Here is a 13,769-nt window from a genome sequence, read left to right on the forward strand (position 1 = left end):
GCCAATCAGCATTTTATTAAACCAATTCGAAGGACAAATCTTTACAGTGTACAAGAGGATCATTCCACTGCATGTTTGTTTTTCTGGATTTCTTACATGAGCACACACTAATTTCTCAGTAGGCAATGACATAAGCAGTAGTGATTTTAAACATAATTCCCAGACTTCCAGGAATGAGACAATGAGTAACCTGATGGTGGTGCCCATCCCAGGGCCTCCTCCTCCTCTGCCTCTCGGATGCTGCTGCCCGTGGTCCCCAAAGAGCAGCCGCTCATGCTTCCACTTCACGCACTGTCCTCCCTCCTGGCTGAGGCTTCACTTCTCATTTGATGGGGATGGATTCTTTCTGGGATTAAGGCTTTCAGCTCTTCTCATTCTTAAGTCTCTGCATGTTAAACTTTTTCACAGCCTCTAAGTCTTTCTGAGTAAAGAAGAGTAAAAATGATGTCTGAATCTTTTCCAAATTCACAGGAAGTCTGCTCTGTTTTGCTTTTCTAACCAAAGTTAATGTGTAAACAAGGAGGGAAGGAAGGGGGAGATCTTTTCTCCTTCATGACAGAGTGGCTTGTAACCAAGGGCAACAGTTGGGGATGGATTGGAAAGGAAGACCAACTAGGTCTTCCTTTCAGGTTCCTCTCTTCTGTATTTCCTTAAAGAGGAACTTCCTCAGGAAACATTGTAGAGAGGGTCTGAAAGAGCCACAGGATGTGAAGGAGTTCTGCAAACCTTTGTCTCCTGGATATAACATCATGCAATCATGAGCATATACCAGTTACAGCTACCTGCACAAGACAGGAACACTCGAAAAGACCGGAAAGTAGGATAGGGACAAGTTGAGAGGGGTGTAACACAAGCCACAGACAGTCTTATTAATAGAAAACCTGGAGCCAGGTATTAGGGTGAATGCTGAAAGATCAGAGAAACAGGAAAGGCCACAGCCAACCTCACTTCACCAACTTCTCAGCCGATCCTGTTTCCTCAGATGGGAAGCTTCTGAATTCTCACCCGAATGGATCTCAGCTGAACTGCTGCTAAAAGCTTAAAAGCTTAAAAGCCTCTAGTTCCTGGTCCTCAGCCTCCAGAGTGAGCTATTCCTGTATACTCATGCCTATATGCCTTTCTGTTCTGCAATCTCAATTCCTCTCTCCACCCAGCTACATCACTTCCTCTTTCTGCCCAGCACTGTCACTTCCTGTCCATCTGTACAGACCTCCACACCTTTATGGTTACTTAACGTTGGAATTAAAGGTGTGCCACTATGCCTGGCTCTCTTCCCAGAGTAGCCTTAAACTCACAGAGATCTGGGTGGATCTCTTCCTCCTGAATACTAGGATTAAAGGCATGTGCTACCATTGCCTGACTTCTATGTTTACTATAGTGGCTGGCTTTTTCCTATGATCATCAGATAAGCTTTATTAGGGTACACAGATAAAATATCATCACATTTCCCCTTTTTTGTCTAATATAAAAAATGTATAACTAATATAAGAAAAACTATATATAATAAGTACAATAACTACAATATATAGTCAAGAATTATATTAACAATGTCTAGTCCATTAACATTTGACAAATTCAGACAAAAAGTTTCATTATTTATCCTATTTTTGTGAGTCCATTCCAAAATTGTATATAATATACAAAATCCAATCCATTGTAAAGTATTTAAAACTAGTAGTTTCTTTATAAAAGTAGATTCAAAAATCTACTTTTTATCTTATCATTTCTCTATCTTCCCTTTTTTTTCAGAGTAGATTCAATAATTTACCCTTTTATCTTATAATTTCTATATCTTTTTTCCAGGATAGATTCAATAATCTACCTCTTACCTATATCCTCTTTTTTCTTTTTTTAAAATAAGAGCCCTGAATCTAGTCTCCTTTGTTTAGCTTTTTTCCCCTGACCATTAACAATTAACAACTTGTAACCAACCATCATAAGCAATAACAATACCCATAACTCAAATGACCAAAAACCACCCACCCTACCTCTTGGGAATGTGGGCATTATGTTCTTAAAATTACTTCCTGCTGCCTAGTGGTGAAGGCATCTTTCGGGAATCCTTAAAAGAAAAGTTTTTGGGTTAATTGTCAAGTCCTGGGAGAGTTAGCTGTATCATCTGTCCATTCTCTGCATAATGGGAAAATGCAGGGCTTGTCTTAAGTCCTTGCTTGAGTAGTCTGTGAAACTGGATCATCTCAGTTAGCCATCTTGAAATTGTCCTGAGCAGTTTGTAGTCTAAAGCCGATCTTTGGGTGGTATTAATCAGCTTAATGGCTTTATCATAGTCCATGTGGAATCATCATTGTGGAATACTGTCACCTTTTTGGAGATTTCAAAGTCACTGTTAGGTGTGGTCATGGTTCCCTGCAGAATTTTTTTGTGTGTGTCTACTCTGTGGTTTGGAGCAATGACAATCATTTCTGTGGCAGAATCGTGTCTCACAGCCAGTCCCAAGTTTGCAATATAACAGGTTCCATTCTTCTTCACCAAGATATTCTTTGATTTCAAATCTCTGTGAGCAATAGCTGGCTTTCCTTGGGTACCAACAGTCCCCATGTGAAGAAGGGCAAGACCACTTGCTGTGGACAGAGTGAGTTTGATCATCCCTTCTACTATAACAGTCTATCTATTCAAGTAATCAAAAAGTGATCCCTGTTCATGGTAATCCGACACCAGCCACAGCTGAGTCCATGTGCCATTGTCTTTGTTGTTTGCTGCTATAAATCCTGGGATGTTTTCATGGTGTAACATCACGATCTGATAAAGCTCTGCCTCTAGGAACCACGAATGTTCTTCCCTAGAAGAGAATATCTTCACAGCAACTTCTTCTCCCCGCCACTTGCCTCGCCAAACTTCTCCAAACTGACCTTTGCTGATGCTTTCTTGTAACATCATGGTCCTGGCAATTGTTCTCTGAACAAGCAGCGGTAAAGCCTTTGTCCCAGGTAGCAGCATCGCTGCCACCAACGCTATGAGAAGCAGCCAGCAACATGGAGCAGCAGCTGCAATCTACATGGTTCCACTGCCACCATTTGTGGCCTGGCCCAGCCCCAGCCCCAGCTTCTCCTTAGCAAGCCTCCCAGGCTGGTCTCAAACTCGGGGTTGTCCTGCCTCTGGTTTCTTCAGCAAATTCTACCAGTGTGTACTACCACAACCAGCTACGTGCAGCTCAAGCCTGAGCTGGGGACTCTAAGGCCACAGGCAAGTGGCTTTTTTGTGAATTTGTACCCCATAAGATGGATGCCAAGTGTAACATGAACCTTAGATGATTTTATTAACAGAAAACCCAGAGCCGGGTATTGGGGTAAATGCTGAAAGATCAGAGAAAAAGGAAAAGCCACAGCCAACCTCACCTTTATTTTGTTTTATTTTATTAATTTTTTAGACAAAAAAAGGGGAAATGTGATGATATTTTATCTGTGTACCCTAATAAAGCTTATCTGAGGATCATAGGAAAAAGCCAGCTACTATAGTAAACATAGAAGTCAGGCAGAGATAGCACATGCCTTTAATCCTAGCATTCAGGAGGAAGAGATCCACCCAGATTTCTGTGAGTTCAAGGCCACATTGGAAACAGAGCCAGGAATGGTGGCACACGCCTTTAATTCCAATGTTAGTTAACCATAAAGGTGTGGAGGTCTGTACAGACAGACAGGAAGTGACAGTGCTGGGCAGAAAGAGGAAGTGATGTAGCTGGGTGGAGAGAGGAATTGAGATTGCAGAACAGAAAGGCATGTAGGCATGGGTATACAGGAAGTATGTCTCTGTCTTTGGAGACTGAGGTGTCAGTGAGGTGAGGTTAGCTTGTGGCTTCTCCTATTCCTCTGATCTCTCAGGTTCTCACCCTGATATCTGGCTCTGGGTCTCAATTTGTCTACAGAGGGAGTGGACAGGAGATGAAGGGAGAGAAAAGAGGGCACTGAGGGGTGAATGTGATCACTGTCTATGGTATACATGCCACGTTGTCAAAATAAATAAATAAATAAAATGTAAGTTAAAGGAAGGCCTCTGAAGAACAGATTCGGCACTGAACCTAACTGTGGATGCTTTGCATCTCAGGTCAAGGGAACACTTCCCACTCCAGCTCCCTTCCATCATGTGATTGGGTTGGGCCGCCATGTCCAGCTCCCCACCTCTGGCCACAGTGGGAAGGGAAAGGAAAAAAGGGGTAGGTGCCATTCTGAGATGGATGTATTTGGGGCAAGGATACAATTGCCTTGAAGCAGCATCCAAAAGAATGAACCTTACCACGCCCTGGCTTCCATCTGTTTTAGGGTGTCATGACACCATGGAAGAAAATCCCATACTGCCCCACAGAGTCAGTCCCTACAGGCAACAACTCATACTGTGAAACTCCTCAGCAAAAAAGATGAGAGATCTTCTTGGCCATCCACCTATGGGCGCCACACAGGTGTCTCTTGTGGAACTCTGTCATCAGGGCATGTGGTCACGAACCCCCGAAACTCCCAGTAGCTCTAACTCTGAGCATGAGACCTACAGAAGATTGGTCCGCTAAAGTTCTGTGGTGGATGGAGAGGTGGCTCACAAGGCCCCAGTCCTCTTCAGGTGTATAAGCTGTCAGCAGCCACTAGAGGAAGGAGACTTTCCTTTGGTGATGTAAAGCGCCTGTTCCTGTACGTAGTCAAGTGTGCTCCTGTAGGTAACCCTGGTCAAACTCATTCTGTGACCAAGCTAGATTTAAGTGGGTCTGATCTGGAATTAGCAGATGTTTGTTAGTTAAGAAAAGTTAAAAGTATCCTGTCTAATAAGACCTAAACAACCATCACACCAGGGCCTGACTGCTAGGTCTAACTACTTCTTAAAATCAGCTCCTAATACACCTGTGTAGACAGCTTCTCTCCTGGCTTGTCCTCTGCAGCTGTACCACGATGTATCTACTACACTACCAATGTTTCTGCCTTGGTGAATTCTGCCCAGGACCATGGCACTGGCCTATCACTGCTATCCCATATGGTAAAAACCATCGCAATTCCCTGCTGAATTCCAAAGGCAGAAGACAATTTGCCAGCCCTCAATAGTTGCAGGAATGACAGCATGTAGTTAAAAGTGATATGCACCACATGCAGTAGCAGGTACATATACACATGAAGGTACATATACACACATGCACAGACAAACAGACAGATACACTCAGTCAAGAACGCATAGACACACAGAAAGAAAAAAACGTGTTACTTTTTTCCCCCTGGCAACTCTCAGGCCAGTTTTGTAGGAAATAGGTCCTCAAAGCTCCTTTACTGATTTTTTTCTAGCGCAGTAGAAAGCAATCCATTGGACAGGTTGCTGTTCAATAGCACACTTGCATCTTCTGTTTTTATTGATCTTGAGTATAGCGCATCTTTAGGGAAAGGTCAGTCAGGTTGCTTGCTGACCATGAACTGCAGTTACGATTGTTAACCAATCATTGATTTCCACCATAGCTGTTGTTTTATGACTCAACTAATTAACTAAACATGCCCCATGGCCTTCTGAATAGCAGTTCACTTGATGAACCTTAATGTGCACAGCAGGAGAGCAAAGGAACAGATTTATTAGCACTAAGAAACTTTGTCTTGTCCTTGGAGACAAGGAGACTTAGACATGTTCAGGTATCAGCTGCTCAGGTCTTAGGATGTTGTACTAAATGAAGTGCTTTTCAGAAATTGAAATTTAAGTCTTAATATAAAAACACATTTCTAGTTACATATTTTTCAAAAGTGTAGTATATAAACTTTTCTCTTATATTTCCTCTGTTTTGAGGATTATTTTATCTTTCTTCAAAAACTCATCCCTTATGAGACCTTTATTTATTATTTTCTTTAAAGATTTGCTTCTTTTAAATTTTGTGTATGTGTGTGGAGACCTGAGGCACTGTATCTCCCGGACTTGGAATTACAGGCAGCTATGAACCACTGGACATGGGTGAGCATTGCAGGCCTATAGAAGAAAGCATTGCATCAGTTTCCCAGAGAGAACCTTGTGGCTGTTGAGGATGGTACTTCCCTGGTTCCTCTTGTTTCACATCCTAGTTAGACTCCTATGTGAGCAGAGCTGATCTGTATAAGCCATGGGCTGCAACAAGGCTGTATGTGCTGCAGCTTTGATGCCATGGTGGAGAGAAGTGGAATCCCCATTGAAAGGCAGAGTGAATTTCTGAGTTTCACATGACTGCAGGCAAGACCAACAGTCTTTCTATGAGTTCCCAAAAGAAAATGTGGTGACATTTTATTTGTGATTTAACAAACAAAGCTTGCCTGAAGATCAGAGTACAGAGCTAAGCTACTAGTTAGTTAGCCATAGAGGCCAGGCAGTGGTGGTACACACCTTTGATCCCAGCCCTAGGGAGTGGAGACAGGAAGTGATATGGCTGGGTAGAGAAAGGAATATAAGGAGGGAGGAGGCAGGAGCTTAGCTCCCTTTTCAGGCTGAGGATTCCTGGAGGTAAGAAGTCTTTCTAGTGGCTGGCTGCTCCGCTTCTCTGATCTTTCAGTTTTTGCCTTGATACCCAACTCCAGGTTTTTATTTTTAAGACCAATTAGGATTCATGCTACAAGATAATGTCAAGATGACTCCACAATGGGCTCTCTCACCTGAGTTTCAGTCTGTGATCACAGACACTCCCTATTTCAAGCTGTTACCTTTGTAGTGGGCAGTGATGGACCACTTACAAAGTTCCGAATCTAGATCTAGAATAAGACAAAGAACTTGGCATTCCTTCCTTCCTTAGATGCCTCTGTTAAAGATGGTCTTGTGTCATTTGTGGACTGATGATCTTCACTGTGCAGCAAGGCTTCCCTTGTGTTTGTTCATGAGACTCTTCCACGGTGTGCTGTTGGTGTGGTCACAGATGACAGTTTACGTATTGTCAGCTGTGTTCCCTAAGAATTGGGCTTGAGATTTTAGCATGCAAAAAGTTTATTGGTGTATGCCCTTGAGACCAAAAACTCTGGAGTGGAAGGTGAGGGAGGGGAAGGAAAGGCAGAAAGCAGGTTGAACACTGAGAAAGCAGAACTGTGTTGTAGCCTAAACCGGCTGTGTGGCAGGCCCAAGAGTTGGGATAGTGGTCCAGACTAGAGGTGAGGGAAATCATCATCTTGTGGCCCTGCTCACTAAAGTGGCTGTCTGGCTGTCCCACAAAAGGCACAGTCCTTGCACAAAGTGTGTTTCTAGCAAATTCAGGGAAAGGACAGACAGTTGAGACTGGCCATCTTCCAGCCCTCCCAGCAGATAGGAGAAATCTTAGGGTAGGTGACTGTGCCTCTGTCTTATTCCTGGAACCTTTTGGCAACCACCAGGCTCAAGCCCCAAGAGTACGGTGTGGATGTTAGTGTAGTAGCATCAGCTGAATGAGAATAAAAGGCCTGGCCTAGTGAATTATCTGCAGAAATCTACTAATCTTACTGTGGACTTTTGGTGGGTTCAAGATTCTTTTTCTCCTCCACTGAGTTGACCTCTCTTCCCTAGATGGTCCTATATTTTCACCTGTTTACATGCCTACACTTTTACCTTCTCAGCTGGGCTCAGTTGGGCTGACCTGGCACCTTATAAAGTGGGGCTTTAGTGCATAGGACACTGTAAAACCTGATGGAGGAAGAGAAATTTCCAGAGAAGAGTGTTTCCTGAGACATCTGCCCTGGGCAGGGAGTTCACTCAAGCCAGCCTCTAGGACATGATCTAGCAGGCAGAGGGGACTAGTTCCTGCTTCAGCTCCAGAGACTCCAAGCTGTCTAAGGATGGGAATTCATTCCTAAAGCAGTTTCAACCTCTAGACATCCAGACCTACTGCTCCAAAGACCTGGAGCTCTTGACGCCTGCAATATCTGTAATACTTTTCAGGTCTAGCATGACTTCTGGTCAGGATGCTGCTGCTGCTGAGCACACTGCTTTTAAAAAATCCTGCCTGACAATCTATTTCAAGTGGTTTGATCTGAGTTGGTAATAAAGCACTTCCTGTCTGGATACTTCCCTGTCAGTCTGATTCATTCTTGCAGTGGGTGAGATAGGAACCTGGTGGGAGATATGTAGTGATTTCCACCTACTATATTGGAGGTCCATTATAAAGCCCACCACACCATCAAAGATATATGTTAGACATAGACACAAGACTTACATATGTAATATTGTCTTAGGGTTTGTATTGCTATGAAGAGACACCATGACCACAGGAACTCTTATAAAGGAAAATATTTAATTGGGTTGGCTTACAGTTTCAGAGGTTTAGTCCTTTATCATCATGGCAGGACATGGTGATGTGCAGACAGACATGGTGCTAGAGAAGGAGCTGAGAGTTCTACATCTTGTTCTGAAGGAAGTGAACTGAAACACTGGGTGTGGCTTGAGCATATATGAGACCTCAAAGCCCACCTTCACAGTGACGCACTTCCTTCAACAAGGCCACACCTCCTAAGAGTGCTACTCCCTATGAACTTATGGGAATAATTACGTTCAAACTACCATAATTAGGTATATGATAACAGCTTTATTTTCTCTAGAATAATTAAGTCTTTTCATGTAGTTAAAATGATTTTGTACACAGAATTCCTGTGTAATTTTGTTTATGATGATCTATCATTTTTCTAAATTAGTCAATGGCAAATACACTCACAAAGGAATAAATATAAGTTGTATATTCTCTGCTTTTAAAACAACATAAAACATTTGTTAAAAAAGACATAATTTACCAGTTCCATCAAAGCTCTAGTAACAGAAGAGGGTCCTTGTGGTGGGGCTACCCACCACCCCCACATTTCCCCAGAGTGCTCTTGAGTAGGAGCAGTAGGAAATATTAGATAGACGGATTTAGAGGGGTGGGGAGAGAAACAGATAGAAAATACAGGATAGCCTGAAGAGGGCCTGGAACCTGTTCCATCAGGCCCTGACTGTCTCCGCCCTAGGGTATTCATGGAAATGCCAAGGGGTGGAGCAAAAGACTTCCCCTCAGCACAGCCAATTACAGATCATCTCAGACACCTGCATTCAGGCCCATGGTCCAGTCATCCTCTCTATGCAGACCTGCTGTGTAAAGCCACTAGGAAACCTGAAAATGGGTTCCCACAGGTCCTCCACTTTGCTACTGTGTATTTGATGATATGCTATTACAAATAGTTAATTACAAAGATTGTTAGGGATTAGAAAAGAGTTATGTTTGGTAAATGTGTTTTGAGTGAGATCTTATTCAATGTCCTGCAGTGATCACCCAACCCCTCACTTCCTGGCCTAGCTGTTGGGAAATGGAATAGCAGTGGGCACTGTTGAGATGTTTCCTCTGCTCTTATGGAGTTTGAAAATGCACAGAAGGAATGAAGAATCCCTGAGTGGCTTCTCTGGGGTCTTTATGTAAACTTTTTACTCTGCATTCCAGCTACATGTGTGACATCCCTGTATTCCAGGATCCATAGAGTATGGATCTGTGTCTTGATGTTATTAGAGAAATGACTAATGTGCATTGATTTATGCTGGTAATGTCATCCTACTGTGAAAAATTCCCCAGAATGAGCTTAAAAAGAAATATTTATGTTCTAGAAAAACTATAAATCTGTCAATAATTTGTATTATATAAATAATGGTTTATGTTGCTTATATGGAGACCAATTTTAAATTATTCATAATGATGATTCTAAATGTGTTCTTTACTGAATGTGCTATTGTAGTGGGTAGCTGTTTCAGATTTGACCTGGAAGTACCAGCCCTAGTGAGGCTTCTGGTAACTGCCACACCTACCTATGACCTACCCTGGGGCTGAAACAGGAGCCCTTAAGACCCGAGATCCGAATGCACAGGGCCTCTTCCTTCCTTGTGATCCTGGATGCTGGATGGCAGACCGAGTCAGAGTTCTCCAGAGAACCCCACTCTACTGCACCTCCCCTCACCTCTCCCCGATCCTGTAACCAACCCCTCTACTGGCTGTACGTTACCCCAAAATAAACTTCCTTTTTAACTGCATGGAGTTGCCTTATTAAATCCACACATTATGCTACAGTGTACATTTACTTGTCTTTATGTTCTGTACCTTCAACTTCTGAAATACCTTAGTTTCACTGCTGTTCTTCTAAAGTAATATCCTGACAAAATAATCAGACTTCTGCTAAATGAAGAAGGTTGTCAGGCTTCTTGACTAGTTTCCTTTTGATTTATTTATTTGTTTTCTTTTAGATAAGATTTTGCTATGTACCCTAGGGTGGCTTGGAACATGTAATCCTCCTGTCTCATCCTCAGATTGCTGGGAAGCAGGCATGGCTACTATGCCCAGCTATGCTTTGATAATTTATGAATAGCTCTACATTAGAATTGAATACAAAGGCCTAGGGATATTCATTGGTGGGACACTTGCCTAGCATCCATGGAGCATTGGGTGCACTTCCGAGTACCACATGATATGTGCATATAGAGCATGGTGGTGCACATTTATAATCCCAGCACTCACACTTGGGAAGTCCAGGAAGGAGCATTATCCTTAGATGCACAAATAGTTCAAAGCCAGACTGTGTGTTTTAGTTTAATTTCTGTTGCTGTGATAAAATATATCTGACAGAAAGCAACTTCGGGAGAGGGGACTTATTTTAGCTTAGAATTCCAAACTACCACCCATGGTAAATTGGAAGGTGATAGGAACTTGAAACAGCTGGTCCACATCACACCCACAGTTAAGAGCAGGAAGAAGTAAATGTGTGCATGCTTATTGCTCAAAGCACTTTCTCTACACTTGCACAATTCAGGGCTCAGCCTATAAAGTGGTGCTGCCCCATTGACAGTGGGTCTTCTCGCTTTAATTAGCACAATGAAGAAAATTCCCTCACAGACATGCCCACAAGCCAACCTGATCTAAGCAATATCTCACTGAGACTCTCTTCCCAGGTGATTCTAGGTTGGGTCAAGTTGACAGTTTAAACTAACCAGCACACTGGACTATGTGATACCTCATTAAAAAAAAAAAAGGAATTTAATATGAAAAGCAGTCGGGCATCTTAAGAATCTAGTTGGATTTCAATGGAACTTGACTAGTCAAAATAATCTGGAAAAGAAGTACAAAATTGAGATACTCAAATTCTTGGTTTTGAAAACTTAGTGCAGTTACAGTAGGTCAGTTGGAGCTCTGATGGCCAGATGCACATCGATTTTATAGAATAGGAAGTGCAGGACAGGAGCCCCACATCAAAGCAGAAATAGTTTTGATGGGGTACCAAGACCATTCAATGGAGGAGGGAGTGGGCTTTGTAACAATGCCAGGGACATATCTCCCACTGAGACATAGAATTAACTCTGCCTGTACCAAGGAGAAAGGCGAGAGGAGATGCTCCCTGGGATGACACTGGGTTTGGTAATGGTTTCCTGGGCTTGTCAAAGAATCACAGGCCACAGAAGGGATTCACATATGTCTGAATCCTCCAAGAGCTTCCTCTGTGGAATCCTTGTCTGCCTTCTCACCACTTGGAGATTTGTGCTTACTAAGTTCCTGAGAGCATCTTACTCTTGCGGGCCGCAGAAATATATCATAAGAACTCAGCTGGTTATGGCAAAGTCACTACCTGGAGGGATCAGGGAATTCCTCCAGAGGAAGCCAAATCCCAAGGAGTTTTTGGTGTTACTTGGCTTGTTATATATCAGCTGTCTTCTGTTATGAAAATCATGTGTTCCTTCATAGTTTTCCCAATTGACTTTCCCCTAAGAAGGACTAACAGTGTAGACTGATCACTCTCTGGACATACACATTCCAGGTATTTGGAGAACAGCCTCAGGAAAGGCTTTCTCTGGAACCAGTTATCTCCCTTAGCCACTTTCAAGGACTACAGGAAACACCACCCAGGTGGACGCCCAACTGCCAAAGACTAACAATGATAACAGCCCACCTGAAAGTCTCCTGACTTAAATTCCACAAGGAGACACCACCCAGGGGGGCGCCCAACTTCCAAGGACCTACAAGTGATAGCAGCCCACGTACAAGTCTCCTGACTTACAGTAAATTCACTAGAGGACGCCGCCTAGGCCAGGTGGACACTAAGTAATAGTTTTACACAATTTAGCTTAGGCCCTCCTTTCTTACAGCCTTACTAACTTTATAGACCTCTAACTACTTACCTAACCACTTCTAGGAATATTTAGATAACCTTCTGTGCTAACAGCTATGCTCAGCCAGAACCCCAGTTCAAGCCTCCCTGTAATTATCATTATTGGTAGCATCTGGCCAGGTCCATCACCGGATGGAGGAAAGTACCTTATCAGAGATACCTCTGTACTCTCTAGAACAGACTTAAGCATCCAGGCTACCTGTTTGAGAAGGCCTGGCGGATGTGCAAATTAAGCCTTACTTCCTCTTTTCCCAAACCTTACCTCCAGTTCCAGATCTCCCTTTAGCTATCACCAGAGGCATCTAGCTGTACACAGGTTGAGCACACTTTTCCCCACCCTGCAGTAAACGGCAGACAGCTTGAACAGATAGGAGCCACAGGAAAAAAGAAGACAGTTTTATTTTCTCCCATTGACCTAGCAACTTATAGATTTTTAACATCCTTTACCAAACACATTTAAGGTTATAGTTGTGCACGTAAGATCCCTCTTCTTAGATGTTACCCATATTTAGCCTTTAGTTAATTCATTAGTCACTTCCCCTTTGGGTCACAAATGGTAATTAACAACTAGTGCCCCTCTTTGTAATTCTTATCAACCCTCCATTTGATCCTGATAGCGGACAATCACTGCCTGAGGAAGTTCAGGCCGAGTGTCCTGGGTGGAGGGGAGGATTGTGATTTTGGGGAGATATATAACTGTAAAGCAGAGGACAGGGAGAGAGAAGAGAATGGAAGAACGAGATGGGTAAGAACTTGAGAGGAACAAGCTGAGATGGGGAAGAACTAGATTGAAGAGCTAAAAGAGAGGACTAGAGGAACGAGATGGAAGATGAGGAAGAGCCAGATGGGGAAGAACAAGATGAGGAAGAGCCAGATGAGAGAGAAGGAGACAGGAGAGGAGCTGATAGGGGAAAGAACTAGATAGATGAGAACCTAGAAGGGACAGAACTAGATGAAGGAATTAAGATAGAACCTAGAGGGGACAGTAGATAAATATAGAGAGAAATCAGGCAAGAAAGGAGCTAGACATGAGAACAGAACTGAAGCTGTGTATAAAGGATGTTATGCCAGAGGAATTAAAGCGAATGGATCAAAGAACTCTGAGTGCGTAGACTGATTTACCGACCCTAAAGATTCTCTGCTGGTTGATAGAGCCTTCCGCGGACCCTGGGAGGGGACTATCGAGGGGCTGGACCCCTATAGTCCCCGTTATCTTACCTGTTTGGAAGGAAACTTTCCTGTTTGAGGCAGGTTGTCTGTCAGAGAAACCGTTCAGATAGCATGGTGGGTGAGCTTAGAAGCAGGAAGAACATTCATCTTAGTGATTGATTTCTCAACCAGTATGCTCTGAAATTCCTCAACTATAACTGAGATGGAGTTAGAAAATAATCCATGCTGTGCTCCATTAGTGAGGGAGCTAAGAGTTCTTAGCTTTAAACATATATTCCCTAATATAAATGATTACTACTAACATTTTTCTTACCTTTTAGCATTTCTTCAGAATTTGTTAAAAAATATAACCATTGTGTGATTTCTTCTTAATATTTTATCATTTTCTCATTCCCAATCTTGATTTTTTTTTATAAAAATCTTCTATTTTGCATTAGGAACAAAAAGGTCCTCTTTGAATTTAAAAACACTTTTAATTTGCTAAGTTTTAGCAATAATTTTTATACTAATGAAAATTTAACTAAAACACAT

General features: G+C 42.6%; 1 pseudogene; it reads right to left on the minus strand.

Annotated features, from left to right (window-relative positions):
• Positions 1–361: 361 nt before the first annotated feature.
• On the minus strand, positions 362–3,018 carry LOC143267480 (TGF-beta receptor type-1 pseudogene; annotated as a pseudogene).
• Positions 3,019–13,769: the final 10,751 nt, after the last annotated feature.

This window comes from Peromyscus maniculatus, chromosome 9 (genome assembly GCF_049852395.1).
Source record: "Peromyscus maniculatus bairdii isolate BWxNUB_F1_BW_parent chromosome 9, HU_Pman_BW_mat_3.1, whole genome shotgun sequence".
Taxonomy (NCBI): domain Eukaryota; kingdom Metazoa; phylum Chordata; class Mammalia; order Rodentia; family Cricetidae; genus Peromyscus; species Peromyscus maniculatus.